The 27,788-nt window shown below is 49.3% G+C and overlaps 25 non-coding genes and 1 pseudogene across 25 annotated transcripts; all 26 read left to right on the top strand.

The window, feature by feature from the left end:
- The first annotated feature begins 418 nt into the window (after window positions 1-418).
- On the top strand, window positions 419-537 carry LOC135490346 (5S ribosomal RNA). The gene has a single exon (XR_010447553.1). It is a non-coding gene; the product is annotated as a 5S ribosomal RNA (ribosomal RNA).
- A 1,955-nt stretch (window positions 538-2,492) lies between these two features.
- Window positions 2,493-2,611, top strand: LOC135490345 (5S ribosomal RNA). The gene has a single exon (XR_010447552.1). It is a non-coding gene; the product is annotated as a 5S ribosomal RNA (ribosomal RNA).
- A 903-nt stretch (window positions 2,612-3,514) lies between these two features.
- LOC135490344 (5S ribosomal RNA) lies at window positions 3,515-3,633 on the top strand. Its single transcript, XR_010447551.1, has one exon. It is a non-coding gene; the product is annotated as a 5S ribosomal RNA (ribosomal RNA).
- An 898-nt stretch (window positions 3,634-4,531) lies between these two features.
- LOC135490343 (5S ribosomal RNA) lies at window positions 4,532-4,650 on the top strand. The gene has a single exon (XR_010447550.1). It is a non-coding gene; the product is annotated as a 5S ribosomal RNA (ribosomal RNA).
- Window positions 4,651-5,550: 900 nt separating this feature from the next.
- Window positions 5,551-5,669, top strand: LOC135490342 (5S ribosomal RNA). The gene has a single exon (XR_010447549.1). It is a non-coding gene; the product is annotated as a 5S ribosomal RNA (ribosomal RNA).
- An 899-nt stretch (window positions 5,670-6,568) lies between these two features.
- Window positions 6,569-6,687, top strand: LOC135490341 (5S ribosomal RNA). Its single transcript, XR_010447548.1, has one exon. It is a non-coding gene; the product is annotated as a 5S ribosomal RNA (ribosomal RNA).
- Window positions 6,688-7,586: 899 nt separating this feature from the next.
- Window positions 7,587-7,705, top strand: LOC135490339 (5S ribosomal RNA). The gene has a single exon (XR_010447546.1). It is a non-coding gene; the product is annotated as a 5S ribosomal RNA (ribosomal RNA).
- An 897-nt stretch (window positions 7,706-8,602) lies between these two features.
- Window positions 8,603-8,721, top strand: LOC135490337 (5S ribosomal RNA). The gene has a single exon (XR_010447545.1). It is a non-coding gene; the product is annotated as a 5S ribosomal RNA (ribosomal RNA).
- An 894-nt stretch (window positions 8,722-9,615) lies between these two features.
- Window positions 9,616-9,734, top strand: LOC135490336 (5S ribosomal RNA). The gene has a single exon (XR_010447544.1). It is a non-coding gene; the product is annotated as a 5S ribosomal RNA (ribosomal RNA).
- Window positions 9,735-10,633: 899 nt separating this feature from the next.
- LOC135490335 (5S ribosomal RNA) lies at window positions 10,634-10,752 on the top strand. Its single transcript, XR_010447543.1, has one exon. It is a non-coding gene; the product is annotated as a 5S ribosomal RNA (ribosomal RNA).
- An 897-nt stretch (window positions 10,753-11,649) lies between these two features.
- Window positions 11,650-11,768, top strand: LOC135490334 (5S ribosomal RNA). The gene has a single exon (XR_010447542.1). It is a non-coding gene; the product is annotated as a 5S ribosomal RNA (ribosomal RNA).
- Window positions 11,769-12,665: 897 nt separating this feature from the next.
- LOC135490333 (5S ribosomal RNA) lies at window positions 12,666-12,784 on the top strand. The gene has a single exon (XR_010447541.1). It is a non-coding gene; the product is annotated as a 5S ribosomal RNA (ribosomal RNA).
- An 893-nt stretch (window positions 12,785-13,677) lies between these two features.
- LOC135490447 (5S ribosomal RNA) lies at window positions 13,678-13,796 on the top strand. Its single transcript, XR_010447649.1, has one exon. It is a non-coding gene; the product is annotated as a 5S ribosomal RNA (ribosomal RNA).
- An 896-nt stretch (window positions 13,797-14,692) lies between these two features.
- Window positions 14,693-14,811, top strand: LOC135490332 (5S ribosomal RNA). The gene has a single exon (XR_010447540.1). It is a non-coding gene; the product is annotated as a 5S ribosomal RNA (ribosomal RNA).
- An 897-nt stretch (window positions 14,812-15,708) lies between these two features.
- On the top strand, window positions 15,709-15,836 carry LOC135490476 (5S ribosomal RNA; annotated as a pseudogene).
- Window positions 15,837-16,730: 894 nt separating this feature from the next.
- LOC135490331 (5S ribosomal RNA) lies at window positions 16,731-16,849 on the top strand. Its single transcript, XR_010447539.1, has one exon. It is a non-coding gene; the product is annotated as a 5S ribosomal RNA (ribosomal RNA).
- An 894-nt stretch (window positions 16,850-17,743) lies between these two features.
- LOC135490330 (5S ribosomal RNA) lies at window positions 17,744-17,862 on the top strand. The gene has a single exon (XR_010447538.1). It is a non-coding gene; the product is annotated as a 5S ribosomal RNA (ribosomal RNA).
- A 901-nt stretch (window positions 17,863-18,763) lies between these two features.
- LOC135490329 (5S ribosomal RNA) lies at window positions 18,764-18,882 on the top strand. Its single transcript, XR_010447537.1, has one exon. It is a non-coding gene; the product is annotated as a 5S ribosomal RNA (ribosomal RNA).
- Window positions 18,883-19,783: 901 nt separating this feature from the next.
- LOC135490327 (5S ribosomal RNA) lies at window positions 19,784-19,902 on the top strand. Its single transcript, XR_010447535.1, has one exon. It is a non-coding gene; the product is annotated as a 5S ribosomal RNA (ribosomal RNA).
- An 892-nt stretch (window positions 19,903-20,794) lies between these two features.
- On the top strand, window positions 20,795-20,913 carry LOC135490326 (5S ribosomal RNA). The gene has a single exon (XR_010447534.1). It is a non-coding gene; the product is annotated as a 5S ribosomal RNA (ribosomal RNA).
- Window positions 20,914-21,807: 894 nt separating this feature from the next.
- Window positions 21,808-21,926, top strand: LOC135490325 (5S ribosomal RNA). The gene has a single exon (XR_010447533.1). It is a non-coding gene; the product is annotated as a 5S ribosomal RNA (ribosomal RNA).
- Window positions 21,927-22,825: 899 nt separating this feature from the next.
- On the top strand, window positions 22,826-22,944 carry LOC135490324 (5S ribosomal RNA). Its single transcript, XR_010447532.1, has one exon. It is a non-coding gene; the product is annotated as a 5S ribosomal RNA (ribosomal RNA).
- An 896-nt stretch (window positions 22,945-23,840) lies between these two features.
- LOC135490323 (5S ribosomal RNA) lies at window positions 23,841-23,959 on the top strand. Its single transcript, XR_010447531.1, has one exon. It is a non-coding gene; the product is annotated as a 5S ribosomal RNA (ribosomal RNA).
- Window positions 23,960-24,855: 896 nt separating this feature from the next.
- On the top strand, window positions 24,856-24,974 carry LOC135490321 (5S ribosomal RNA). The gene has a single exon (XR_010447530.1). It is a non-coding gene; the product is annotated as a 5S ribosomal RNA (ribosomal RNA).
- Window positions 24,975-25,870: 896 nt separating this feature from the next.
- On the top strand, window positions 25,871-25,989 carry LOC135490320 (5S ribosomal RNA). The gene has a single exon (XR_010447529.1). It is a non-coding gene; the product is annotated as a 5S ribosomal RNA (ribosomal RNA).
- An 894-nt stretch (window positions 25,990-26,883) lies between these two features.
- Window positions 26,884-27,002, top strand: LOC135490319 (5S ribosomal RNA). Its single transcript, XR_010447528.1, has one exon. It is a non-coding gene; the product is annotated as a 5S ribosomal RNA (ribosomal RNA).
- The last annotated feature ends 786 nt before the right edge of the window (window positions 27,003-27,788 follow it).

Here is a 27,788-nt window from a genome sequence, read left to right as displayed (position 1 = left end):
GTGGAAGTTGCTGCTAGTGACGTCAGTCCTGATTCGGGAGATGGCGCTGGCGTCTCTCATGACGTCAGGGAGCCTCGGAGTAGTCTGCTCGTGACGTCAGAGCTCGTGACGTCACGCTGCGTTCCTAGTGATGAGACACCTTGCCAACCGTTGGCGTCTTTGATGTCCAGTCGGCACTCTCTTCTTCCGATGTTGGTCTGCGTGCAGTTCTTGAATGTGCGTCCGTTTCTGTTTCAGTGCGAGCCTGCGTGAACTGTATGTCTACGCGTAGACTCCGTCGTGTAATGGGCGCCCCAACCACATCTGTAATGCGACGAAGCTGTGACGTAGGCATACATAATGCCTCTGACCACAAAATATGACGCATTATAGTAGGCGCAGTGATATTATAAGTAACCTACGCATCGCCGCCTCTAATGTCTACGACCATATCACGTTGAAAACACCGGTTCTCGTCCGATCACCGAAGCCAAGCAACGTCGAGCGTGGTTAGTACGTGGATGGGTGACCGCCTCGGAATACCGCGTGTTGTAGACTTTCTCTCTTCATGTCCCAATCATTTTGTTTCTTCTTCCCTTGTACGATTGTTAAAATGAAAATGTAGGCTACCTTATGTGGTGGCCATCGAATTTTGCGAAATGGAAATGGCAGCCAGGGGGCCGGCCTGTAGGTCCCGCACCTGTATTTAACCAATCAGCTCGCGGTTATAGTTCCGTTTGAGACGAATGGGTGGTCTCACCATACCAGTTGAATGTTATTTTCCATTTCAAATATACTTCTTCTTATATTGAGAATAAGGTGTGTTTAAAGTGATGAAAATGATTTAGTTTCAGTCAAATTGGCTTGCTTGTGTGGTTTTGGGGCTCAAATTAACCGTTGCGGTCAAAACGGTGATTCGCGGGTTAAAGCCCGTCGAAAATCATCCCTCCCCTCTCCCCCCCCCCCGCCCAACACTGCGCAGGCCTACTGGCTTCCAAGCGTTTATACTAGGACGCTTTTTGAGTTCAGACCGGCGTGGAAGTTGCTGCTAGTGACGTCAGTCCTGATTCGGGAGATGGCGCTGGCGTCTCTCATGACGTCAGGGAGCCTCGGAGTAGTCTGCTCGTGACGTCAGAGCTCGTGACGTCACGCTGCGTTCCTAGTGATGAGACACCTTGCCAACCGTTGGCGTCTTTGATGTCCAGTCGGCACTCTCTTCTTCCGATGTTGGTCTGCGTGCAGTTCTTGAATGTGCGTCCGTTTCTGTTTCAGTGCGAGCCTGCGTGAACTGTATGTCTACGCGTAGACTCCGTCGTGTAATGGGCGCCCCAACCACATCTGTAATGCGACGAAGCTGTGACGTAGGCATACATAATGCCTCTGACCACAAATTATGACGCATTATAGTAGGCGCAGTGATAATATGTATAGTCAAGAACTTAGTGAGCCCCCCTTTAGGTCGGGGGAGCTCCCCCGAACCCCCCGACGAGCATATGTTAAGTGCAAGCTCTAACAACTACAGCTATTACAATGGGGGGACACCCCCCAAACCCCCCTCCGTCAACATAGGTTTTTACCAGTGCGTTGGGGGGAAGCTCCCCCCAAACCCCCCCGGTGGACAGTCAACTAGCCCTTCTGTGTCATACTGCTGGAGGGGGGGGGGTGCGATGGGACCATCCATATAGTTCCTTCCGACACATTTTTGTTTTGGTAATGTAATACATTGTGATTGACCTTATTCACGGGCGTTTCCAGTGATATACGACACAAATGGGTTGTCCTCATGCATTCACTTTCGAAACGCATTTTAAAATAGATGTTACGTCCTGTTAATGGCGCACGTCATCATCGCGTACATTTGGGAAAAACTCCCTAACGAGACCGGAGCAGACGGCTGAAAGTAGTTTAATTATTGGCCGCTAGGGTACAGAATGTACGTCGCTCACCCGAATTTTTCACGCAACTATAGCTAAATAGAGCTAGTTCTAGTTTGTGATTCAATTTGATACTTCAGATTTGGGGAGTAGACCAATATAACTTAGTCGTCAGTGTGGTTTTAAGCTGGAAAAACGTATTTGTTTTTCTTAAAGTGCCTTTTTTGGACGGGTGTGTGCGATTGTTTTGTTTTTATGTCACGTGACCTCGATCATGTTGACACAAAATTGAAATAAACCACCCTTTTCTGTCATTATTTAGGACGGATATTTCTCTGATAAAAATATTAATGTAATTGGCCAATTTCTTAGGCATATGATGTAGCGAATTCCCATGAAGATTTAAATTAATTTCAACCAATGGGATAGCAACCACCACCGGAAGATCGCGGAGAAATCGGTAAACTCAACGGAGTTAATTCAGAAAAATACCAAAAAAAATTGTTTGTAGGATATACAATCTCTCTTTATTTCTCATCATTCATTTACATTATATACTCCCGCACACACGTGTATCTTAAGAGCCCCTCCTAAGAGGGGGGGCTTATTATAAGTAACCTACGCATCGCCGCCTCTAATGTCTACGACCATATCACGTTGAAAACACCGGTTCTCGTCCGATCACCGAAGCCAAGCAACGTCGAGCGTGGTTAGTACGTGGATGGGTGACCGCCTCGGAATACCGCGTGTTGTAGACTTTTTCTCTTCATGACCCAATCATTTTGTTTCTTCTTCCCTTGTACGATTGTTAAAATGAAAATGTAGGCTACCTTATGTGGTGGCCATCGAATTTTGCGAAATGGAAATGGCAGCCAGGGGGCCGGCCTGTAGGTCCCGCACCTGTATTTAACCAATCAGCTCGCGGTTATAGTTCCGTTTGAGACGAATGGGTGGTCTCACCATACCAGTTGAATGTTATTTTCCATTTCAAATATACTTCTTCTTATATTGAGAATAAGGTGTGTTTAAAGTGATGAAAATGATTAAGTTTCAGTCAAATTGGCTTGCTTGTGTGGTTTTGGGGCTCAAATTAACCGTTGCGGTCAAAAAGGTGATTCGCGGGTTAAAGCCCGTCGAAAATCATCCCTCCCCTCTCTCCCCCCCCCCCCCCCCCGCCCAACACTGCGCAGGCCTACTGGCTTCCAAGCGTTTATACTAGGACGCTTTTTGAGTTCAGACCGGCGTGGAAGTTGCTGCTAGTGACGTCAGTCCTGATTCGGGAGATGGCGCTGGCGTCTCTTATGACGTCAGGGAGCCTCGGAGTAGTCTGCTCGTGACGTCAGAGCTCGTGACGTCACGCTGCGTTCCTAGTGATGAGACACCTTGCCAACCGTTGGCGTCTTTGATGTCCAGTCGGCACTCTCTTCTTCCGATGTTGGTCTGCGTGCAGTTCTTGAATGTGCGTCCGATTCTGTTTCAGTGCGAGCCTGCGTGAACTGTATGTCTACGCGTAGACTCCGTCGTGTAATGGGCGCCCCAACCACATCTGTAATGCGACGAAGCTGTGACGTAGGCATACATAATGCCTCTGACCACAAAATATGACGCATTATAGTAGGCGCAGTGATATTATAAGTAACCTACGCATCGCCGCCTCTAATGTCTACGACCATATCACGTTGAAAACACCGGTTCTCGTCCGATCACCGAAGCCAAGCAACGTCGAGCGTGGTTAGTACGTGGATGGGTGACCGCCTCGGAATACCGCGTGTTGTAGACTTTTTCTCTTCATGTCCCAATCATTTTGTTTCTTCTTCCCTTGTACGATTGTTAAAATGAAAATGTAGGCTACCTTATGTGGTGGCCATCGAATTTTGCGAAATGGAAATGGCAGCCAGGGGGCCGGCCTGTAGGTCCCGCACCTGTATTTAACCAATCAGCTCGCGGTTATAGTTCCGTTTGAGACGAATGGGTGGTCTCACCATACCAGTTGAATGTTATTTTCCATTTCAAATATACTTCTTCTTATATTGAGAATAAGGTGTGTTTAAAGTGATGAAAATGATTAAGTTTCAGTCAAATTGGCTTGCTTGTGTGGTTTTGGGGCTCAAATTAACCGTTGCGGTCAAAAAGGTGATTCGCGGGTTAAAGCCCGTCGAAAATCATCCCTCCCCTCTCTCCCCCCCCCCCCGCCCAACACTGCGCAGGCCTACTGGCTTCCAAGCGTTTATACTAGGACGCTTTTTGAGTTCAGACCGGCGTGGAAGTTGCTGCTAGTGACGTCAGTCCTGATTCGGGAGTTGGCGCTGGCGTCTCTCATGACGTCAGGGAGCCTCGGAGTAGTCTGCTCGTGACGTCAGAGCTCGTGACGTCACGCTGCGTTCCTAGTGATGAGACACCTTGCCAACCGTTGGCGTCTTTGATGTCCAGTCGGCACTCTCTTCTTCCGATGTTGGTCTGCGTGCAGTTCTTGAATGTGCGTCCGTTTCTGTTTCAGTGCGAGCCTGCGTGAACTGTATGTCTACGCGTAGACTCCGTCGTGTAATGGGCGCCCCAACCACATCTGTAATGCGACGAAGCTGTGACGTAGGCATACATAATGCCTCTGACCACAAAATATGACGCATTATAGTAGGCGCAGTGATATTATAAGTAACCTACGCATCGCCGCCTCTAATGTCTACGACCATATCACGTTGAAAACACCGGTTCTCGTCCGATCACCGAAGCCAAGCAACGTCGAGCGTGGTTAGTACGTGGATGGGTGACCGCCTCGGAATACCGCGTGTTGTAGACTTTTTCTCTTCATGTCCCAATCATTTTGTTTCTTCTTCCCTTGTACGATTGTTAAAATGAAAATGTAGGCTACCTTATGTGGTGGCCATCGAATTTTGCGAAATGGAAATGGCAGCCAGGGGGCCGGCCTGTAGGTCCCGCACCTGTATTTAACCAATCAGCTCGCGGTTATAGTTCCGTTTGAGACGAATGGGTGGTCTCACCATACCAGTTGAATGTTATTTTCCATTTCAAATATACTTCTTCTTATATTGAGAATAAGGTGTGTTTAAAGTGATGAAAATGATTAAGTTTCAGTCAAATTGGCTTGCTTGTGTGGTTTTGGGGCTCAAATTAACCGTTGCGGTCAAAAAGGTGATTCGCGGGTTAAAGCCCGTCGAAAATCATCCCTCCCCTCTCTCCCCCCCCCCCCCCGCCCAACACTGCGCAGGCCTACTGGCTTCCAAGCGTTTATACTAGGACGCTTTTTGAGTTCAGACCGGCGTGGAAGTTGCTGCTAGTGACGTCAGTCCTGATTCGGGAGATGGCGCTGGCGTCTCTCATGACGTCAGGGAGCCTCGGAGTAGTCTGCTCGTGACGTCAGAGCTCGTGACGTCACGCTGCGTTCCTAGTGATGAGACACCTTGCCAACCGTTGGCGTCTTTGATGTCCAGTCGGCACTCTCTTCTTCCGATGTTGGTCTGCGTGCAGTTCTTGAATGTGCGTCCGTTTCTGTTTCAGTGCGAGCCTGCGTGAACTGTATGTCTACGCGTAGACTCCGTCGTGTAATGGGCGCCCCAACCACATCTGTAATGCGACGAAGCTGTGACGTAGGCATACATAATGCCTCTGACCACAAAATATGACGCATTATAGTAGGCGCAGTGATATTATAAGTAACCTACGCATCGCCGCCTCTAATGTCTACGACCATATCACGTTGAAAACACCGGTTCTCGTCCGATCACCGAAGCCAAGCAACGTCGAGCGTGGTTAGTACGTGGATGGGTGACCGCCTCGGAATACCGCGTGTTGTAGACTTTTTCTCTTCATGTCCCAATCATTTTGTTTCTTCTTCCCTTGTACGATTGTTAAAATGAAAATGTAGGCTACCTTATGTGGTGGCCATCGAATTTTGCGAAATGGAAATGGCAGCCAGGGGGCCGGCCTGTAGGTCCCGCACCTGTATTTAACCAATCAGCTCGCGGTTATAGTTCCGTTTGAGACGAATGGGTGGTCTCACCATACCAGTTGAATGTTATTTTCCATTTCAAATATACTTCTTCTTATATTGAGAATAAGGTGTGTTTAAAGTGATGAAAATGATTAAGTTTCAGTCAAATTGGCTTGCTTGTGTGGTTTTGGGGCTCAAATTAACCGTTGCGGTCAAAAAGGTGATTCGCGGGTTAAAGCCCGTCGAAAATCATCCCTCCCCTCTCTCCCCCCCCCCCCCGCCCAACACTGCGCAGGCCTACTGGCTTCCAAGCGTTTATACTAGGACGCTTTTTGAGTTCAGACCGGCGTGGAAGTTGCTGCTAGTGACGTCAGTCCTGATTCGGGAGATGGCGCTGGCGTCTCTCATGACGTCAGGGAGCCTCGGAGTAGTCTGCTCGTGACGTCAGAGCTCGTGACGTCACGCTGCGTTCCTAGTGATGAGACACCTTGCCAACCGTTGGCGTCTTTGATGTCCAGTCGGCACTCTCTTCTTCCGATGTTGGTCTGCGTGCAGTTCTTGAATGTGCGTCCGTTTCTGTTTCAGTGCGAGCCTGCGTGAACTGTATGTCTACGCGTAGACTCCGTCGTGTAATGGGCGCCCCAACCACATCTGTAATGCGACGAAGCTGTGACGTAGGCATACATAATGCCTCTGACCACAAAATATGACGCATTATAGTAGGCGCAGTGATATTATAAGTAACCTACGCATCGCCGCCTCTAATGTCTACGACCATATCACGTTGAAAACACCGGTTCTCGTCCGATCACCGAAGCCAAGCAACGTCGAGCGTGGTTAGTACGTGGATGGGTGACCGCCTCGGAATACCGCGTGTTGTAGACTTTTTCTCTTCATGTCCCAATCATTTTGTTTCTTCTTCCCTTGTACGATTGTTAAAATGAAAATGTAGGCTACCTTATGTGGTGGCCATCGAATTTTGCGAAATGGAAATGGCAGCCAGGGGGCCGGCCTGTAGGTCCCGCACCTGTATTTAACCAATCAGCTCGCGGTTATAGTTCCGTTTGAGACGAATGGTTGGTCTCACCATACCAGTTGAATGTTATTTTCCATTTCAAATATACTTCTTCTTATATTGAGAATAAGGTGTGTTTAAAGTGATGAAAATGATTAAGTTTCAGTCAAATTGGCTTGCTTGTGTGGTTTTGGGGCTCAAATTAACCGTTGCGGTCAAAAAGGTGATTCGCGGGTTAAAGCCCGTCGAAAATCATCCCTCCCCTCTCTCCCCCCCCCCCCCGCCCAACACTGCGCAGGCCTACTGGCTTCCAAGCGTTTATACTAGGACGCTTTTTGAGTTCAGACCGGCGTGGAAGTTGCTGCTAGTGACGTCAGTCCTGATTCGGGAGATGGCGCTGGCGTCTCTCATGACGTCAGGGAGCCTCGGAGTAGTCTGCTCGTGACGTCAGAGCTCGTGACGTCACGCTGCGTTCCTAGTGATGAGACACCTTGCCAACCGTTGGCGTCTTTGATGTCCAGTCGGCACTCTCTTCTTCCGATGTTGGTCTGCGTGCAGTTCTTGAATGTGCGTCCGTTTCTGTTTCAGTGCGAGCCTGCGTGAACTGTTTGTCTACGCGTAGACTCCGTCGTGTAATGGGCGCCCCAACCACATCTGTAATGCGACGAAGCTGTGACGTAGGCATACATAATGCCTCTGACCACAAAATATGACGCATTATAGTAGGCGCAGTGATATTATAAGTAACCTACGCATCGCCGCCTCTAATGTCTACGACCATATCACGTTGAAAACACCGGTTCTCGTCCGATCACCGAAGCCAAGCAACGTCGAGCGTGGTTAGTACGTGGATGGGTGACCGCCTCGGAATACCGCGTGTTGTAGACTTTTTCTCTTCATGTCCCAATCATTTTGTTTCTTCTTCCCTTGTACGATTGTTAAAATGAAAATGTAGGCTACCTTATGTGGTGGCCATCGAATTTTGCGAAATGGAAATGGCAGCCAGGGGGCCGGCCTGTAGGTCCCGCACCTGTATTTAACCAATCAGCTCGCGGTTATAGTTCCGTTTGAGACGAATGGGTGGTCTCACCATACCAGTTGAATGTTATTTTCCATTTCAAATATACTTCTTCTTATATTGAGAATAAGGTGTGTTTAAAGTGATGAAAATGATTAAGTTTCAGTCAAATTGGCTTGCTTGTGTGGTTTTGGGGCTCAAATTAACCGTTGCGGTCAAAAAGGTGATTCGCGGGTTAAAGCCCGTCGAAAATCATCCCTCCCCTCTCTCCCCCCCCCCCGCCCAACACTGCGCAGGCCTACTGGCTTCCAAGCGTTTATACTAGGACGCTTTTTGAGTTCAGACCGGCGTGGAAGTTGCTGCTAGTGACGTCAGTCCTGATTCGGGAGATGGCGCTGGCGTCTCTCATGACGTCAGGGAGCCTCGGAGTAGTCTGCTCGTGACGTCAGAGCTCGTGACGTCACGCTGCGTTCCTAGTGATGAGACACCTTGCCAACCGTTGGCGTCTTTGATGTCCAGTCGGCACTCTCTTCTTCCGATGTTGGTCTGCGTGCAGTTCTTGAATGTGCGTCCGTTTCTGTTTCAGTGCGAGCCTGCGTGAACTGTATGTCTACGCGTAGACTCCGTCGTGTAATGGGCGCCCCAACCACATCTGTAATGCGACGAAGCTGTGACGTAGGCATACATAATGCCTCTGACCACAAAATATGACGCATTATAGTAGGCGCAGTGATATTATAAGTAACCTACGCATCGCCGCCTCTAATGTCTACGACCATATCACGTTGAAAACACCGGTTCTCGTCCGATCACCGAAGCCAAGCAACGTCGAGCGTGGTTAGTACGTGGATGGGTGACCGCCTCGGAATACCGCGTGTTGTAGACTTTTTCTCTTCATGTCCCAATCATTTTGTTTCTTCTTCCCTTGTACGATTGTTAAAATGAAAATGTAGGCTACCTTATGTGGTGGCCATCGAATTTTGCGAAATGGAAATGGCAGCCAGGGGGCCGGCCTGTAGGTCCCGCACCTGTATTTAACCAATCAGCTCGCGGTTATAGTTCCGTTTGAGACGAATGGGTGGTCTCACCATACCAGTTGAATGTTATTTTCCATTTCAAATATACTTCTTCTTATATTGAGAATAAGGTGTGTTTAAAGTGATGAAAATGATTAAGTTTCAGTCAAATTGGCTTGCTTGTGTGGTTTTGGGGCTCAAATTAACCGTTGCGGTCAAAAAGGTGATTCGCGGGTTAAAGCCCGTCGAAAATCATCCCTCCCCTCTCTCCCCCCCCGCCCAACACTGCGCAGGCCTACTGGCTTCCAAGCGTTTATACTAGGACGCTTTTTGAGTTCAGACCGGCGTGGAAGTTGCTGCTAGTGACGTCAGTCCTGATTCGGGAGATGGCGCTGGCGTCTCTCATGACGTCAGGGAGCCTCGGAGTAGTCTGCTCGTGACGTCAGAGCTCGTGACGTCACGCTGCGTTCCTAGTGATGAGACACCTTGCCAACCGTTGGCGTCTTTGATGTCCAGTCGGCACTCTCTTCTTCCGATGTTGGTCTGCGTGCAGTTCTTGAATGTGCGTCCGTTTCTGTTTCAGTGCGAGCCTGCGTGAACTGTATGTCTACGCGTAGACTCCGTCGTGTAATGGGCGCCCCAACCACATCTGTAATGCGACGAAGCTGTGACGTAGGCATACATAATGCCTCTGACCACAAAATATGACGCATTATAGTAGGCGCAGTGATATTATAAGTAACCTACGCATCGCCGCCTCTAATGTCTACGACCATATCACGTTGAAAACACCGGTTCTCGTCCGATCACCGAAGCCAAGCAACGTCGAGCGTGGTTAGTACGTGGATGGGTGACCGCCTCGGAATACCGCGTGTTGTAGACTTTTTCTCTTCATGTCCCAATCATTTTGTTTCTTCTTCCCTTGTACGATTGTTAAAATGAAAATGTAGGCTACCTTATGTGGTGGCCATCGAATTTTGCGAAATGGAAATGGCAGCCAGGGGGCCGGCCTGTAGGTCCCGCACCTGTATTTAACCAATCAGCTCGCGGTTATAGTTCCGTTTGAGACGAATGGGTGGTCTCACCATACCAGTTGAATGTTATTTTCCATTTCAAATATACTTCTTCTTATATTGAGAATAAGGTGTGTTTAAAGTGATGAAAATGATTAAGTTTCAGTCAAATTGGCTTGCTTGTGTGGTTTTGGGGCTCAAATTAACCGTTGCGGTCAAAAAGGTGATTCGCAGGTTAAAGCCCGTCGAAAATCATCCCTCCCCTCTCTCCCCCCCCCCCCCGCCCAACACTGCGCAGGCCTACTGGCTTCCAAGCGTTTATACTAGGACGCTTTTTGAGTTCAGACCGGCGTGGAAGTTGCTGCTAGTGACGTCAGTCCTGATTCGGGAGATGGCGCTGGCGTCTCTCATGACGTCAGGGAGCCTCGGAGTAGTCTGCTCGTGACGTCAGAGCTCGTGACGTCACGCTGCGTTCCTAGTGACGAGACACCTTGCCAACCGTTGGCGTCTTTGATGTCCAGTCGGCACTCTCTTCTTCCGATGTTGGTCTGCGTGCAGTTCTTGAATGTGCGTCCGTTTCTGTTTCAGTGCGAGCCTGCGTGAACTGTATGTCTACGCGTAGACTCCGTCGTGTAATGGGCGCCCCAACCACATCTGTAATGCGACGAAGCTGTGACGTAGGCATACATAATGCCTCTGACCACAAAATATGACGCATTATAGTAGGCGCAGTGATATTATAAGTAACCTACGCATCGCCGCCTCTAATGTCTACGACCATATCACGTTGAAAACACCGGTTCTCGTCCGATCACCGAAGCCAAGCAACGTCGAGCGTGGTTAGTACGTGGATGGGTGACCGCCTCGGAATACCGCGTGTTGTAGACTTTTTCTCTTCATGTCCCAATCATTTTGTTTCTTCTTCCCTTGTACGATTGTTAAAATGAAAATGTAGGCTACCTTATGTGGTGGCCATCGAATTTTGCGAAATGGAAATGGCAGCCAGGGGGCCGGCCTGTAGGTCCCGCACCTGTATTTAACCAATCAGCTCGCGGTTATAGTTCCGTTTGAGACGAATGGGTGGTCTCACCATACCAGTTGAATGTTATTTTCCATTTCAAATATACTTCTTCTTATATTGAGAATAAGGTGTGTTTAAAGTGATGAAAATGATTAAGTTTCAGTCAAATTGGCTTGCTTGTGTGGTTTTGGGGCTCAAATTAACCGTTGCGGTCAAAAAGGTGATTCGCAGGTTAAAGCCCGTCGAAAATCATCCCTCCCCTCTCTCCCCCCCCCCCGCCCAACACTGCGCAGGCCTACTGGCTTCCAAGCGTTTATACTAGGACGCTTTTTGAGTTCAGACCGGCGTGGAAGTTGCTGCTAGTGACGTCAGTCCTGATTCGGGAGATGGCGCTGGCGTCTCTCATGACGTCAGGGAGCCTCGGAGTAGTCTGCTCGTGACGTCAGAGCTCGTTACGTCACGCTGCGTTCCTAGTGATGAGACACCTTGCCAACCGTTGGCGTCTTTGATGTCCAGTCGGCACTCTCTTCTTCCGATGTTGGTCTGCGTGCAGTTCTTGAATGTGCGTCCGTTTCTGTTTCAGTGCGAGCCTGCGTGAACTGTATGTCTACGCGTAGACTCCGTCGTGTAATGGGCGCCCCAACCACATCTGTAATGCGACGAAGCTGTGACGTAGGCATACATAATGCCTCTGACCACAAAATATGACGCATTATAGTAGGCGCAGTGATATTATAAGTAACCTACGCATCGCCGCCTCTAATGTCTACGACCATATCACGTTGAAAACACCGGTTCTCGTCCGATCACCGAAGCCAAGCAACGTCGAGCGTGGTTAGTACGTGGATGGGTGACCGCCTCGGAATACCGCGTGTTGTAGACTTTTTCTCTTCATGTCCCAATCATTTTGTTTCTTCTTCCCTTGTACGATTGTTAAAATGAAAATGTAGGCTACCTTATGTGGTGGCCATCGAATTTTGCGAAATGGAAATGGCAGCCAGGGGGCCGGCCTGTAGGTCCCGCACCTGTATTTAACCAATCAGCTCGCGGTTATAGTTCCGTTTGAGACGAATGGGTGGTCTCACCATACCAGTTGAATGTTATTTTCCATTTCAAATATACTTCTTCTTATATTGAGAATAAGGTGTGTTTAAAGTGATGAAAATGATTAAGTTTCAGTCAAATTGGCTTGCTTGTGTGGTTTTGGGGCTCAAATTAACCGTTGCGGTCAAAAAGGTGATTCACGGGTTAAAGCCCGTCGAAAATCATCCCTCCCCTCTCTCCCCCCCCCACGCCCAACACTGCGCAGGCCTACTGGCTTCCAAGCGTTTATACTAGGACGCTTTTTGAGTTCAGACCGGCGTGGAAGTTGCTGCTAGTGACGTCAGTCCTGATTCGGGAGATGGCGCTGGCGTCTCTCATGACGTCAGGGAGCCTCGGAGTAGTCTGCTCGTGACGTCAGAGCTCGTGACGTCACGCTGCGTTCCTAGTGATGAGACACCTTGCCAACCGTTGGCGTCTTTGATGTCCAGTCGGCACTCTCTTCTTCCGATGTTGGTCTGCGTGCAGTTCTTGAATGTGCGTCCGTTTCTGTTTCAGTGCGAGCCTGCGTGAACTGTATGTCTACGCGTAGACTCCGTCGTGTAATGGGCGCCCCAACCACATCTGTAATGCGACGAAGCTGTGACGTAGGCATACATAATGCCTCTGACCACAAAATATGACGCATTATAGTAGGCGCAGTGATATTATAAGTAACCTACGCATCGCCGCCTCTAATGTCTACGACCATATCACGTTGAAAACACCGGTTCTCGTCCGATCACCGAAGCCAAGCAACGTCGAGCGTGGTTAGTACGTGGATGGGTGACCGCCTCGGAATACCGCGTGTTGTAGACTTTTTCTCTTCATGTCCCAATCATTTTGTTTCTTCTTCCCTTGTACGATTGTTAAAATGAAAATGTAGGCTACCTTATGTGGTGGCCATCGAATTTTGCGAAATGTAAATGGCAGCCAGGGGGCCGGCCTGTAGGTCCCGCACCTGTATTTAACCAATCAGCTCGCGGTTATAGTTCCGTTTGAGACGAATGGGTGGTCTCACCATACCAGTTGAATGTTATTTTCCATTTCAAATATACTTCTTCTTATATTGAGAATAAGGTGTGTTTAAAGTGATGAAAATGATTAAGTTTCAGTCAAATTGGCTTGCTTGTGTGGTTTTGGGGCTCAAATTAACCGTTGCGGTCAAAAAGGTGATTCGCGGGTTAAAGCCCGTCGAAAATCATCCCTCCCCTCTCTCCCCCCCGCCCAACACTGCGCAGGCCTACTGGCTTCCAAGCGTTTATACTAGGACGCTTTTTGAGTTCAGACCGGCGTGGAAGTTGCTGCTAGTGACGTCAGTCCTGATTCGGGAGATGGCGCTGGCGTCTCTCATGACGTCAGGGAGCCTCGGAGTAGTCTGCTCGTGACGTCAGAGCTCGTGACGTCACGCTGCGTTCCTAGTGATGAGACACCTTGCCAACCGTTGGCGTCTTTGATGTCCAGTCGGCACTCTCTTCTTCCGATGTTGGTCTGCGTGCAGTTCTTGAATGTGCGTCCGTTTCTGTTTCAGTGCGAGCCTGCGTGAACTGTATGTCTACGCGTAGACTCCGTCGTGTAATGGGCGCCCCAACCACATCTGTAATGCGACGAAGCTGTGACGTAGGCATACATAATGCCTCTGACCACAAAATATGACGCATTATAGTAGGCGCAGTGATATTATAAGTAACCTACGCATCGCCGCCTCTAATGTCTACGACCATATCACGTTGAAAACACCGGTTCTCGTCCGATCACCGAAGCCAAGCAACGTCGAGCGTGGTTAGTACGTGGATGGGTGACCGCCTCGAAATACCGCGTGTTGTAGACTTTTTCTCTTCATGTCCCAATCATTTTGTTTCTTCTTCCCTTGTACGATTGTTAAAATGAAAATGTAGGCTACCTTATGTGGTGGCCATCGAATTTTGCGAAATGGAAATGGCAGCCAGGGGGCCGGCCTGTAGGTCCCGCACCTGTATTTAACCAATCAGCTCGCGGTTATAGTTCCGTTTGAGACGAATGGGTGGTCTCACCATACCAGTTGAATGTTATTTTCCATTTCAAATATACTTCTTCTTATATTGAGAATAAGGTGTGTTTAAAGTGATGAAAATGATTAAGTTTCAGTCAAATTGGCTTGCTTGTGTGGTTTTGGGGCTCAAATTAACCGTTGCGGTCAAAAAGGTGATTCGCGGGTTAAAGCCCGTCGAAAATCATCCCTCCCCTCTCTCCCCCCCCCCGCCCAACACTGCGCAGGCCTACTGGCTTCCAAGCGTTTATACTAGGACGCTTTTTGAGTTCAGACCGGCGTGGAAGTTGCTGCTAGTGACGTCAGTCCTGATTCGGGAGATGGCGCTGGCGTCTCTCATGACGTCAGGGAGCCTCGGAGTAGTCTGCTCGTGACGTCAGAGCTCGTGACGTCACGCTGCGTTCCTAGTGATGAGACACCTTGCCAACCGTTGGCGTCTTTGATGTCCAGTCGGCACTCTCTTCTTCCGATGTTGGTCTGCGTGCAGTTCTTGAATGTGCGTCCGTTTCTGTTTCAGTGCGAGCCTGCGTGAACTGTATGTCTACGCGTAGACTCCGTCGTGTAATGGGCGCCCCAACCACATCTGTAATGCGACGAAGCTGTGACGTAGGCATACATAATGCCTCTGACCACAAAATATGACGCATTATAGTAGGCGCAGTGATATTATAAGTAACCTACGCATCGCCGCCTCTAATGTCTACGACCATATCACGTTGAAAACACCGGTTCTCGTCCGATCACCGAAGCCAAGCAACGTCGAGCGTGGTTAGTACGTGGATGGGTGACCGCCTCGGAATACCGCGTGTTGTAGACTTTTTCTCTTCATGTCCCAATCATTTTGTTTCTTCTTCCCTTGTACGATTGTTAAAATGAAAATGTAGGCTACCTTATGTGGTGGCCATCGAATTTTGCGAAATGGAAATGGCAGCCAGGGGGCCGGCCTGTAGGTCCCGCACCTGTATTTAACCAATCAGCTCGCGGTTATAGTTCCGTTTGAGACGAATGGGTGGTCTCACCATACCAGTTGAATGTTATTTTCCATTTCAAATATACTTCTTCTTATATTGAGAATAAGGTGTGTTTAAAGTGATGAAAATGATTAAGTTTCAGTCAAATTGGCTTGCTTGTGTGGTTTTGGGGCTCAAATTAACCGTTGCGGTCAAAAAGGTGATTCGCGGGTTAAAGCCCGTCGAAAATCATCCCTCCCCTCTCTCCCCCCCCCCCGCCCAACACTGCGCAGGCCTACTGGCTTCCAAGCGTTTATACTAGGACGCTTTTTGAGTTCAGACCGGCGTGGAAGTTGCTGCTAGTGACGTCAGTCCTGATTCGGGAGATGGCGCTGGCGTCTCTCATGACGTCAGGGAGCCTCGGAGTAGTCTGCTCGTGACGTCAGAGCTCGTGACGTCACGCTGCGTTCCTAGTGATGAGACACCTTGCCAACCGTTGGCGTCTTTGATGTCCAGTCGGCACTCTCTTCTTCCGATGTTGGTCTGCGTGCAGTTCTTGAATGTGCGTCCGTTTCTGTTTCAGTGCGAGCCTGCGTGAACTGTATGTCTACGCGTAGACTCCGTCGTGTAATGGGCGCCCCAACCACATCTGTAATGCGACGAAGCTGTGACGTAGGCATACATAATGCCTCTGACCACAAAATATGACGCATTATAGTAGGCGCAGTGATATTATAAGTAACCTACGCATCGCCGCCTCTAATGTCTACGACCATATCACGTTGAAAACACCGGTTCTCGTCCGATCACCGAAGCCAAGCAACGTCGAGCACGTCGAGCGTGGTTAGTACGTGGATGGGTGACCGCCTCGGAATACCGCGTGTTGTAGACTTTTTCTCTTCATGTCCCAATCATTTTGTTTCTTCTTCCCTTGTACGATTGTTAAAATGAAAATGTAGGCTACCTTATGTGGTGGCCATCGAATTTTGCGAAATGGAAATGGCAGCCAGGGGGCCGGCCTGTAGGTCCCGCACCTGTATTTAACCAATCAGCTCGCGGTTATAGTTCCGTTTGAGACGAATGGGTGGTCTCACCATACCAGTTGAATGTTATTTTCCATTTCAAATATACTTCTTCTTATATTGAGAATAAGGTGTGTTTAAAGTGATGAAAATGATTAAGTTTCAGTCAAATTGGCTTGCTTGTGTGGTTTTGGGGCTCAAATTAACCGTTGCGGTCAAAAAGGTGATTCGCGGGTTAAAGCCCGTCGAAAATCATCCCTCCCCTCTCTCCCCCCCCGCCCAACACTGCGCAGGCCTACTGGCTTCCAAGCGTTTATACTAGGACGCTTTTTGAGTTCAGACCGGCGTGGAAGTTGCTGCTAGTGACGTCAGTCCTGATTCGGGAGATGGCGCTGGCGTCTCTCATGACGTCAGGGAGCCTCGGAGTAGTCTGCTCGTGACGTCAGAGCTCGTGACGTCACGCTGCGTTCCTAGTGATGAGACACCTTGCCAACCGTTGGCGTCTTTGATGTCCAGTCGGCACTCTCTTCTTCCGATGTTGGTCTGCGTGCAGTTCTTGAATGTGCGTCCGTTTCTGTTTCAGTGCGAGCCTGCGTGAACTGTATGTCTACGCGTAGACTCCGTCGTGTAATGGGCGCCCCAACCACATCTGTAATGCGACGAAGCTGTGACGTAGGCATACATAATGCCTCTGACCACAAAATATGACGCATTATAGTAGGCGCAGTGATATTATAAGTAACCTACGCATCGCCGCCTCTAATGTCTACGACCATATCACGTTGAAAACACCGGTTCTCGTCCGATCACCGAAGCCAAGCAACGTCGAGCGTGGTTAGTACGTGGATGGGTGACCGCCTCGGAATACCGCGTGTTGTAGACTTTTTCTCTTCATGTCCCAATCATTTTGTTTCTTCTTCCCTTGTACGATTGTTAAAATGAAAATGTAGGCTACCTTATGTGGTGGCCATCGAATTTTGCGAAATGGAAATGGCAGCCAGGGGGCCGGCCTGTAGGTCCCGCACCTGTATTTAACCAATCAGCTCGCGGTTATAGTTCCGTTTGAGACGAATGGGTGGTCTCACCATACCAGTTGAATGTTATTTTCCATTTCAAATATACTTCTTCTTATATTGAGAATAAGGTGTGTTTAAAGTGATGAAAATGATTAAGTTTCAGTCAAATTGGCTTGCTTGTGTGGTTTTGGGGCTCAAATTAACCGTTGCGGTCAAAAAGGTGATTCGCGGGTTAAAGCCCGTCGAAAATCATCCCTCCCCTCTCTCCCCCCCCGCCCAACACTGCGCAGGCCTACTGGCTTCCAAGCGTTTATACTAGGACGCTTTTTGAGTTCAGACCGGCGTGGAAGTTGCTGCTAGTGACGTCAGTCCTGATTCGGGAGATGGCGCTGGCGTCTCTCATGACGTCAGGGAGCCTCGGAGTAGTCTGCTCGTGACGTCAGAGCTCGTGACGTCACGCTGCGTTCCTAGTGATGAGACACCTTGCCAACCGTTGGCGTCTTTGATGTCCAGTCGGCACTCTCTTCTTCCGATGTTGGTCTGCGTGCAGTTCTTGAATGTGCGTCCGTTTCTGTTTCAGTGCGAGCCTGCGTGAACTGTATGTCTACGCGTAGACTCCGTCGTGTAATGGGCGCCCCAACCACATCTGTAATGCGACGAAGCTGTGACGTAGGCATACATAATGCCTCTGACCACAAAATATGACGCATTATAGTAGGCGCAGTGATATTATAAGTAACCTACGCATCGCCGCCTCTAATGTCTACGACCATATCACGTTGAAAACACCGGTTCTCGTCCGATCACCGAAGCCAAGCAACGTCGAGCGTGGTTAGTACGTGGATGGGTGACCGCCTCGGAATACCGCGTGTTGTAGACTTTTTCTCTTCATGTCCCAATCATTTTGTTTCTTCTTCCCTTGTACGATTGTTAAAATGAAAATGTAGGCTACCTTATGTGGTGGCCATCGAATTTTGCGAAATGGAAATGGCAGCCAGGGGGCCGGCCTGTAGGTCCCGCACCTGTATTTAACCAATCAGCTCGCGGTTATAGTTCCGTTTGAGACGAATGGGTGGTCTCACCATACCAGTTGAATGTTATTTTCCATTTCAAATATACTTCTTCTTATATTGAGAATAAGGTGTGTTTAAAGTGATGAAAATGATTAAGTTTCAGTCAAATTGGCTTGCTTGTGTGGTTTTGGGGCTCAAATTAACCGTTGCGGTCAAAAAGGTGATTCGCGGGTTAAAGCCCGTCGAAAATCATCCCTCCCCTCTCTCCCCCCCCCCCCCCCGCCCAACACTGCGCAGGCCTACTGGCTTCCAAGCGTTTATACTAGGACGCTTTTTGAGTTCAGACCGGCGTGGAAGTTGCTGCTAGTGACGTCAGTCCTGATTCGGGAGATGGCGCTGGCGTCTCTCATGACGTCAGGGAGCCTCGGAGTAGTCTGCTCGTGACGTCAGAGCTCGTGACGTCACGCTGCGTTCCTAGTGATGAGACACCTTGCCAACCGTTGGCGTCTTTGATGTCCAGCCGGCACTCTCTTCTTCCGATGTTGGTCTGCGTGCAGTTCTTGAATGTGCGTCCGTTTCTGTTTCAGTGCGAGCCTGCGTGAACTGTATGTCTACGCGTAGACTCCGTCGTGTAATGGGCGCCCCAACCACATCTGTAATGCGACGAAGCTGTGACGTAGGCATACATAATGCCTCTGACCACAAAATATGACGCATTATAGTAGGCGCAGTGATATTATAAGTAACCTACGCATCGCCGCCTCTAATGTCTACGACCATATCACGTTGAAAACACCGGTTCTCGTCCGATCACCGAAGCCAAGCAACGTCGAGCGTGGTTAGTACGTGGATGGGTGACCGCCTCGGAATACCGCGTGTTGTAGACTTTTTCTCTTCATGTCCCAATCATTTTGTTTCTTCTTCCCTTGTACGATTGTTAAAATGAAAATGTAGGCTACCTTATGTGGTGGCCATCGAATTTTGCGAAATGGAAATGGCAGCCAGGGGGCCGGCCTGTAGGTCCCGCACCTGTATTTAACCAATCAGCTCGCGGTTATAGTTCCGTTTGAGACGAATGGGTGGTCTCACCATACCAGTTGAATGTTATTTTCCATTTCAAATATACTTCTTCTTATATTGAGAATAAGGTGTGTTTAAAGTGATGAAAATGATTAAGTTTCAGTCAAATTGGCTTGCTTGTGTGGTTTTGGGGCTCAAATTAACCGTTGCGGTCAAAAAGGTGATTCGCGGGTTAAAGCCCGTCGAAAATCATCCCTCCCCTCTCTCCCCCCCCCCCCCCCGCCCAACACTGCGCAGGCCTACTGGCTTCCAAGCGTTTATACTAGGACGCTTTTTGAGTTCAGACCGGCGTGGAAGTTGCTGCTAGTGACGTCAGTCCTGATTCGGGAGATGGCGCTGGCGTCTCTCATGACGTCAGGGAGCCTCGGAGTAGTCTGCTCGTGACGTCAGAGCTCGTGACGTCACGCTGCGTTCCTAGTGATGAGACACCTTGCCAACCGTTGGCGTCTTTGATGTCCAGTCGGCACTCTCTTCTTCCGATGTTGGTCTGCGTGCAGTTCTTGAATGTGCGTCCGTTTCTGTTTCAGTGCGAGCCTGCGTGAACTGTATGTCTACGCGTAGACTCCGTCGTGTAATGGGCGCCCCAACCACATCTGTAATGCGACGAAGCTGTGACGTAGGCATACATAATGCCTCTGACCACAAAATATGACGCATTATAGTAGGCGCAGTGATATTATAAGTAACCTACGCATCGCCGCCTCTAATGTCTACGACCATATCACGTTGAAAACACCGGTTCTCGTCCGATCACCGAAGCCAAGCAACGTCGAGCGTGGTTAGTACGTGGATGGGTGACCGCCTCGGAATACCGCGTGTTGTAGACTTTTTCTCTTCATGTCCCAATCATTTTGTTTCTTCTTCCCTTGTACGATTGTTAAAATGAAAATGTAGGCTACCTTATGTGGTGGCCATCGAATTTTGCGAAATGGAAATGGCAGCCAGGGGGCCGGCCTGTAGGTCCCGCACCTGTATTTAACCAATCAGCTCGCGGTTATAGTTCCGTTTGAGACGAATGGGTGGTCTCACCATACCAGTTGAATGTTATTTTCCATTTCAAATATACTTCTTCTTATATTGAGAATAAGGTGTGTTTAAAGTGATGAAAATGATTAAGTTTCAGTCAAATTGGCTTGCTTGTGTGGTTTTGGGGCTCAAATTAACCGTTGCGGTCAAAAAGGTGATTCGCGGGTTAAAGCCCGTCGAAAATCATCCCTCCCCTCTCTCCCCCCCCCCGCCCAACACTGCGCAGGCCTACTGGCTTCCAAGCGTTTATACTAGGACGCTTTTTGAGTTCAGACCGGCGTGGAAGTTGCTGCTAGTTCAGTCCTGATTCGGGAGATGGCGCTGGCGTCTCTCATGACGTCAGGGAGCCTCGGAGTAGTCTGCTCGTGACGTCAGAGCTCGTGACGTCACGCTGCGTTCCTAGTGATGAGACACCTTGCCAACCGTTGGCGTCTTTGATGTCCAGTCGGCACTCTCTTCTTCCGATGTTGGTCTGCGTGCAGTTCTTGAATGTGCGTCCGTTTCTGTTTCAGTGCGAGCCTGCGTGAACTGTATGTCTACGCGTAGACTCCGTCGTGTAATGGGCGCCCCAACCACATCTGTAATGCGACGAAGCTGTGACGTAGGCATACATAATGCCTCTGACCACAAAATATGACGCATTATAGTAGGCGCAGTGATATTATAAGTAACCTACGCATCGCCGCCTCTAATGTCTACGACCATATCACGTTGAAAACACCGGTTCTCGTCCGATCACCGAAGCCAAGCAACGTCGAGCGTGGTTAGTACGTGGATGGGTGACCGCCTCGGAATACCGCGTGTTGTAGACTTTTTCTCTTCATGTCCCAATCATTTTGTTTCTTCTTCCCTTGTACGATTGTTAAAATGAAAATGTAGGCTACCTTATGTGGTGGCCATCGAATTTTGCGAAATGGAAATGGCAGCCAGGGGGCCGGCCTGTAGGTCCCGCACCTGTATTTAACCAATCAGCTCGCGGTTATAGTTCCGTTTGAGACGAATGGGTGGTCTCACCATACCAGTTGAATGTTATTTTCCATTTCAAATATACTTCTTCTTATATTGAGAATAAGGTGTGTTTAAAGTGATGAAAATGATTAAGTTTCAGTCAAATTGGCTTGCTTGTGTGGTTTTGGGGCTCAAATTAACCGTTGCGGTCAAAAAGGTGATTCGCGGGTTAAAGCCCGTCGAAAATCATCCCTCCCCTCTCTCCCCCCCCCCCCGCCCAACACTGCGCCTACTGGCTTCCAAGCGTTTATACTAGGACGCTTTTTGAGTTCAGACCGGCGTGGAAGTTGCTGCTAGTGACGTCAGTCCTGATTCGGGAGATGGCGCTGGCGTCTCTCATGACGTCAGGGAGCCTCGGAGTAGTCTGCTCGTGACGTCAGAGCTCGTGACGTCACGCTGCGTTCCTAGTGATGAGACACCTTGCCAACCGTTGGCGTCTTTGATGTCCAGTCGGCACTCTCTTCTTCCGATGTTGGTCTGCGTGCAGTTCTTGAATGTGCGTCCGTTTCTGTTTCAGTGCGAGCCTGCGTGAACTGTATGTCTACGCGTAGACTCCGTCGTGTAATGGGCGCCCCAACCACATCTGTAATGCGACGAAGCTGTGACGTAGGCATACATAATGCCTCTGACCACAAAATATGACGCATTATAGTAGGCGCAGTGATATTATAAGTAACCTACGCATCGCCGCCTCTAATGTCTACGACCATATCACGTTGAAAACACCGGTTCTCGTCCGATCACCGAAGCCAAGCAACGTCGAGCGTGGTTAGTACGTGGATGGGTGACCGCCTCGGAATACCGCGTGTTGTAGACTTTTTCTCTTCATGTCCCAATCATTTTGTTTCTTCTTCCCTTGTACGATTGTTAAAATGAAAATGTAGGCTACCTTATGTGGTGGCCATCGAATTTTGCGAAATGGAAATGGCAGCCAGGGGGCCGGCCTGTAGGTCCCGCACCTGTATTTAACCAATCAGCTCGCGGTTATAGTTCCGTTTGAGACGAATGGGTGGTCTCACCATACCAGTTGAATGTTATTTTCCATTTCAAATATACTTCTTCTTATATTGAGAATAAGGTGTGTTTAAAGTGATGAAAATGATTAAGTTTCAGTCAAATTGGCTTGCTTGTGTGGTTTTGGGGCTCAAATTAACCGTTGCGATCAAAAAGGTGATTCGCGGGTTAAAGCCCGTCGAAAATCATCCCTCCCCTCTCTCCCCCCCCCCCCCGCCCAACACTGCGCAGGCCTACTGGCTTCCAAGCGTTTATACTAGGACGCTTTTTGAGTTCAGACCGGCGTGGAAGTTGCTGCTAGTGACGTCAGTCCTGATTCGGGAGATGGCGCTGGCGTCTCTCATGACGTCAGGGAGCCTCGGAGTAGTCTGCTCGTGACGTCAGAGCTCGTGACGTCACGCTGCGTTCCTAGTGATGAGACACCTTGCCAACCGTTGGCGTCTTTGATGTCCAGTCGGCACTCTCTTCTTCCGATGTTGGTCTGCGTGCAGTTCTTGAATGTGCGTCCGTTTCTGTTTCAGTGCGAGCCTGCGTGAACTGTATGTCTACGCGTAGACTCCGTCGTGTAATGGGCGCCCCAACCACATCTGTAATGCGACGAAGCTGTGACGTAGGCATACATAATGCCTCTGACCACAAAATATGACGCATTATAGTAGGCGCAGTGATATTATAAGTAACCTACGCATCGCCGCCTATAATGTCTACGACCATATCACGTTGAAAACACCGGTTCTCGTCCGATCACCGAAGCCAAGCAACGTCGAGCGTGGTTAGTACGTGGATGGGTGACCGCCTCGGAATACCGCGTGTTGTAGACTTTTTCTCTTCATGTCCCAATCATTTTGTTTCTTCTTCCCTTGTACGATTGTTAAAATGAAAATGTAGGCTACCTTATGTGGTGGCCATCGAATTTTGCGAAATGGAAATGGCAGCCAGGGGGCCGGCCTGTAGGTCCCGCACCTGTATTTAACCAATCAGCTCGCGGTTATAGTTCCGTTTGAGACGAATGGGTGGTCTCACCATACCAGTTGAATGTTATTTTCCATTTCAAATATACTTCTTCTTATATTGAGAATAAGGTGTGTTTAAAGTGATGAAAATGATTAAGTTTCAGTCAAATTGGCTTGCTTGTGTGGTTTTGGGGCTCAAATTAACCGTTGCGGTCAAAAAGGTGATTCGCGGGTTAAAGCCCGTCGAAAATCATCCCTCCCCTCTCTCCCCCCCCCCGCCCAACACTGCGCAGGCCTACTGGCTTCCAAGCGTTTATACTAGGACGCTTTTTGAGTTCAGACCGGCGTGGAAGTTGCTGCTAGTGACGTCAGTCCTGATTCGGGAGATGGCGCTGGCGTCTCTCATGACGTCAGGGAGCCTCGGAGTAGTCTGCTCGTGACGTCAGAGCTCGTGACGTCACGCTGCGTTCCTAGTGATGAGACACCTTGCCAACCGTTGGCGTCTTTGATGTCCAGTCGGCACTCTCTTCTTCCGATGTTGGTCTGCGTGCAGTTCTTGAATGTGCGTCCGTTTCTGTTTCAGTGCGAGCCTGCGTGAACTGTATGTCTACGCGTTGACTCCGTCGTGTAATGGGCGCCCCAACCACATCTGTAATGCGACGAAGCTGTGACGTAGGCATACATAATGCCTCTGACCACAAAATATGACGCATTATAGTAGGCGCAGTGATATTATAAGTAACCTACGCATCGCCGCCTCTAATGTCTACGACCATATCACGTTGAAAACACCGGTTCTCGTCCGATCACCGAAGCCAAGCAACGTCGAGCGTGGTTAGTACGTGGATGGGTGACCGCCTCGGAATACCGCGTGTTGTAGACTTTTTCTCTTCATGTCCCAATCATTTTGTTTCTTCTTCCCTTGTACGATTGTTAAAATGAAAATGTAGGCTACCTTATGTGGTGGCCATCGAATTTTGCGAAATGGAAATGGCAGCCAGGGGGCCGGCCTGTAGGTCCCGCACCTGTATTTAACCAATCAGCTCGCGGTTATAGTTCCGTTTGAGACGAATGGGTGGTCTCACCATACCAGTTGAATGTTATTTTCCACTTCAAATATACTTCTTCTTATATTGAGAATAAGGTGTGTTTAAAGTGATGAAAATGATTAAGTTTCAGTCAAATTGGCTTGCTTGTGTGGTTTTGGGGCTCAAATTAACCGTTGCGGTCAAAAAGGTGATTCGCGGGTTAAAGCCCGTCGAAAATCATCCCTCCCCTCTCTCCCCCCCCCCGCCCAACACTGCGCAGGCCTACTGGCTTCCAAGCGTTTATACTAGGACGCTTTTTGAGTTCAGACCGGCGTGGAAGTTGCTGCTAGTGACGTCAGTCCTGATTCGGGAGATGGCGCTGGCGTCTCTCATGACGTCAGGGAGCCTCGGAGTAGTCTGCTCGTGACGTCAGAGCTCGTGACGTCACGCTGCGTTCCTAGTGATGAGACACCTTGCCAACCGTTGGCGTCTTTGATGTCCAGTCGGCACTCTCTTCTTCCGATGTTGGTCTGCGTGCAGTTCTTGAATGTGCGTCCGTTTCTGTTTCAGTGCGAGCCTGCGTGAACTGTATGTCTACGCGTAGACTCCGTCGTGTAATGGGCGCCCCAACCACATCTGTAATGCGACGAAGCTGTGACGTAGGCATACATAATGCCTCTGACCACAAAATATGACGCATTATAGTAGGCGCAGTGATATTATAAGTAACCTACGCATCGCCGCCTCTAATGTCTACGACCATATCACGTTGAAAACACCGGTTCTCGTCCGATCACCGAAGCCAAGCAACGTCGAGCGTGGTTAGTACGTGGATGGGTGACCGCCTCGGAATACCGCGTGTTGTAGACTTTTTCTCTTCATGTCCCAATCATTTTGTTTCTTCTTCCCTTGTACGATTGTTAAAATGAAAATGTAGGCTACCTTATGTGGTGGCCATCGAATTTTGCGAAATGGAAATGGCAGCCAGGGGGCCGGCCTGTAGGTCCCGCACCTGTATTTAACCAATCAGCTCGCGGTTATAGTTCCGTTTGAGACGAATGGGTGGTCTCACCATACCAGTTGAATGTTATTTTCCATTTCAAATATACTTCTTCTTATATTGAGAATAAGGTGTGTTTAAAGTGATGAAAATGATTAAGTTTCAGTCAAATTGGCTTGCTTGTGTGGTTTTGGGGCTCAAATTAACCGTTGCGGTCAAAAAGGTGATTCGCGGGTTAAAGCCCGTCGAAAATCATCCCTCCCCTCTCTCCCCCCCCCCGCCCAACACTGCGCAGGCCTACTGGCTTCCAAGCGTTTATACTAGGACGCTTTTTGAGTTCAGACCGGCGTGGAAGTTGCTGCTAGTGACGTCAGTCCTGATTCGGGAGATGGCGCTGGCGTCTCTCATGACGTCAGGGAGCCTCGGAGTAGTCTGCTCGTGACGTCAGAGCTCGTGACGTCACGCTGCGTTCCTAGTGATGAGACACCTTGCCAACCGTTGGCGTCTTTGATGTCCAGTCGGCACTCTCTTCTTCCGATGTTGGTCTGCGTGCAGTTCTTGAATGTGCGTCCGTTTCTGTTTCAGTGCGAGCCTGCGTGAACTGTATGTCTACGCGTAGACTCCGTCGTGTAATGGGCGCCCCAACCACATCTGTAATGCGACGAAGCTGTGACGTAGGCATACATAATGCCTCTGACCACAAAATATGACGCATTATAGTAGGCGCAGTGATATTATAAGTAACCTACGCATCGCCGCCTCTAATGTCTACGACCATATCACGTTGAAAACACCGGTTCTCGTCCGATCACCGAAGCCAAGCAACGTCGAGCGTGGTTAGTACGTGGATGGGTGACCGCCTCGGAATACCGCGTGTTGTAGACTTTTTCTCTTCATGTCCCAATCATTTTGTTTCTTCTTCCCTTGTACGATTGTTAAAATGAAAATGTAGGCTACCTTATGTGGTGGCCATCGAATTTTGCGAAATGGAAATGGCAGCCAGGGGGCCGGCCTGTAGGTCCCGCACCTGTATTTAACCAATCAGCTCGCGGTTATAGTTCCGTTTGAGACGAATGGGTGGTCTCACCATACCAGTTGAATGTTATTTTCCATTTCAAATATACTTCTTCTTATATTGAGAATAAGGTGTGTTTAAAGTGATGAAAATGATTAAGTTTCAGTCAAATTGGCTTGCTTGTGTGGTTTTGGGGCTCAAATTAACCGTTGCGGTCAAAAAGGTGATTCGCGGGTTAAAGCCCGTCGAAAATCATCCCTCCCCTCTCCCCCCCCCCGCCCAACACTGCGCAGGCCTACTGGCTTCCAAGCGTTTATACTAGGACGCTTTTTGAGTTCAGACCGGCGTGGAAGTTGCTGCTAGTGACGTCAGTCCTGATTCGGGAGATGGCGCTGGCGTCTCTCATGACGTCAGGGAGCCTCGGAGTAGTCTGCTCGTGACGTCAGAGCTCGTGACGTCACGCTGCGTTCCTAGTGATGAGACACCTTGCCAACCGTTGGCGTCTTTGATGTCCAGTCGGCACTCTCTTCTTCCGATGTTGGTCTGCGTGCAGTTCTTGAATGTGCGTCCGTTTCTGTTTCAGTGCGAGCCTGCGTGAACTGTATGTCTACGCGTAGACTCCGTCGTGTAATGGGCGCCCCAACCACATCTGTAATGCGACGAAGCTGTGACGTAGGCATACATAATGCCTCTGACCACAAAATATGACGCATTATAGTAGGCGCAGTGATATTATAAGTAACCTACGCATCGCCGCCTCTAATGTCTACGACCATATCACGTTGAAAACACCGGTTCTCGTCCGATCACCGAAGCCAAGCAACGTCGAGCGTGGTTAGTACGTGGATGGGTGACCGCCTCGGAATACCGCGTGTTGTAGACTTTTTCTCTTCATGTCCCAATCATTTTGTTTCTTCTTCCCTTGTACGATTGTTAAAATGAAAATGTAGGCTACCTTATGTGGTGGCCATCGAATTTTGCGAAATGGAAATGGCAGCCAGGGGGCCGGCCTGTAGGTCCCGCACCTGTATTTAACCAATCAGCTCGCGGTTATAGTTCCGTTTGAGACGAATGGGTGGTCTCACCATACCAGTTGAATGTTATTTTCCATTTCAAATATACTTCTTCTTATATTGAGAATAAGGTGTGTTTAAAGTGATGAAAATGATTAAGTTTCAGTCAAATTGGCTTGCTTGTGTGGTTTTGGGGCTCAAATTAACCGTTGCGGTCAAAAAGGTGATTCGCGGGTTAAAGCCCGTCGAAAATCATCCCCCCCCTCTCTCCCCCCCCCCCGCCCAACACTGCGCAGGCCTACTGGCTTCCAAGCGTTTATACTAGGACGCTTTTTGAGTTCAGACCGGCGTGGAAGTTGCTGCTAGTGACGTCAGTCCTGATTCGGGAGATGGCGCTGGCGTCTCTCATGACGTCAGGGAGCCTCGGAGTAGTCTGCTCGTGACGTCAGAGCTCGTGACGTCACGCTGCGTTCCTAGTGATGAGACACCTTGCCAACCGTTGGCGTCTTTGATGTCCAGTCGGCACTCTCTTCTTCCGATGTTGGTCTGCGTGCAGTTCTTGAATGTGCGTCCGTTTCTGTTTCAGTGCGAGCCTGCGTGAACTGTATGTCTACGCGTAGACTCCGTCGTGTAATGGGCGCCCCAACCACATCTGT

This window comes from Lineus longissimus, chromosome 6, assembly GCF_910592395.1.
Source record: "Lineus longissimus chromosome 6, tnLinLong1.2, whole genome shotgun sequence".
Lineage (NCBI taxonomy): Eukaryota > Metazoa > Nemertea > Pilidiophora > Heteronemertea > Lineidae > Lineus > Lineus longissimus.
This window is presented reverse-complemented; position numbering and strand designations above follow the sequence as displayed.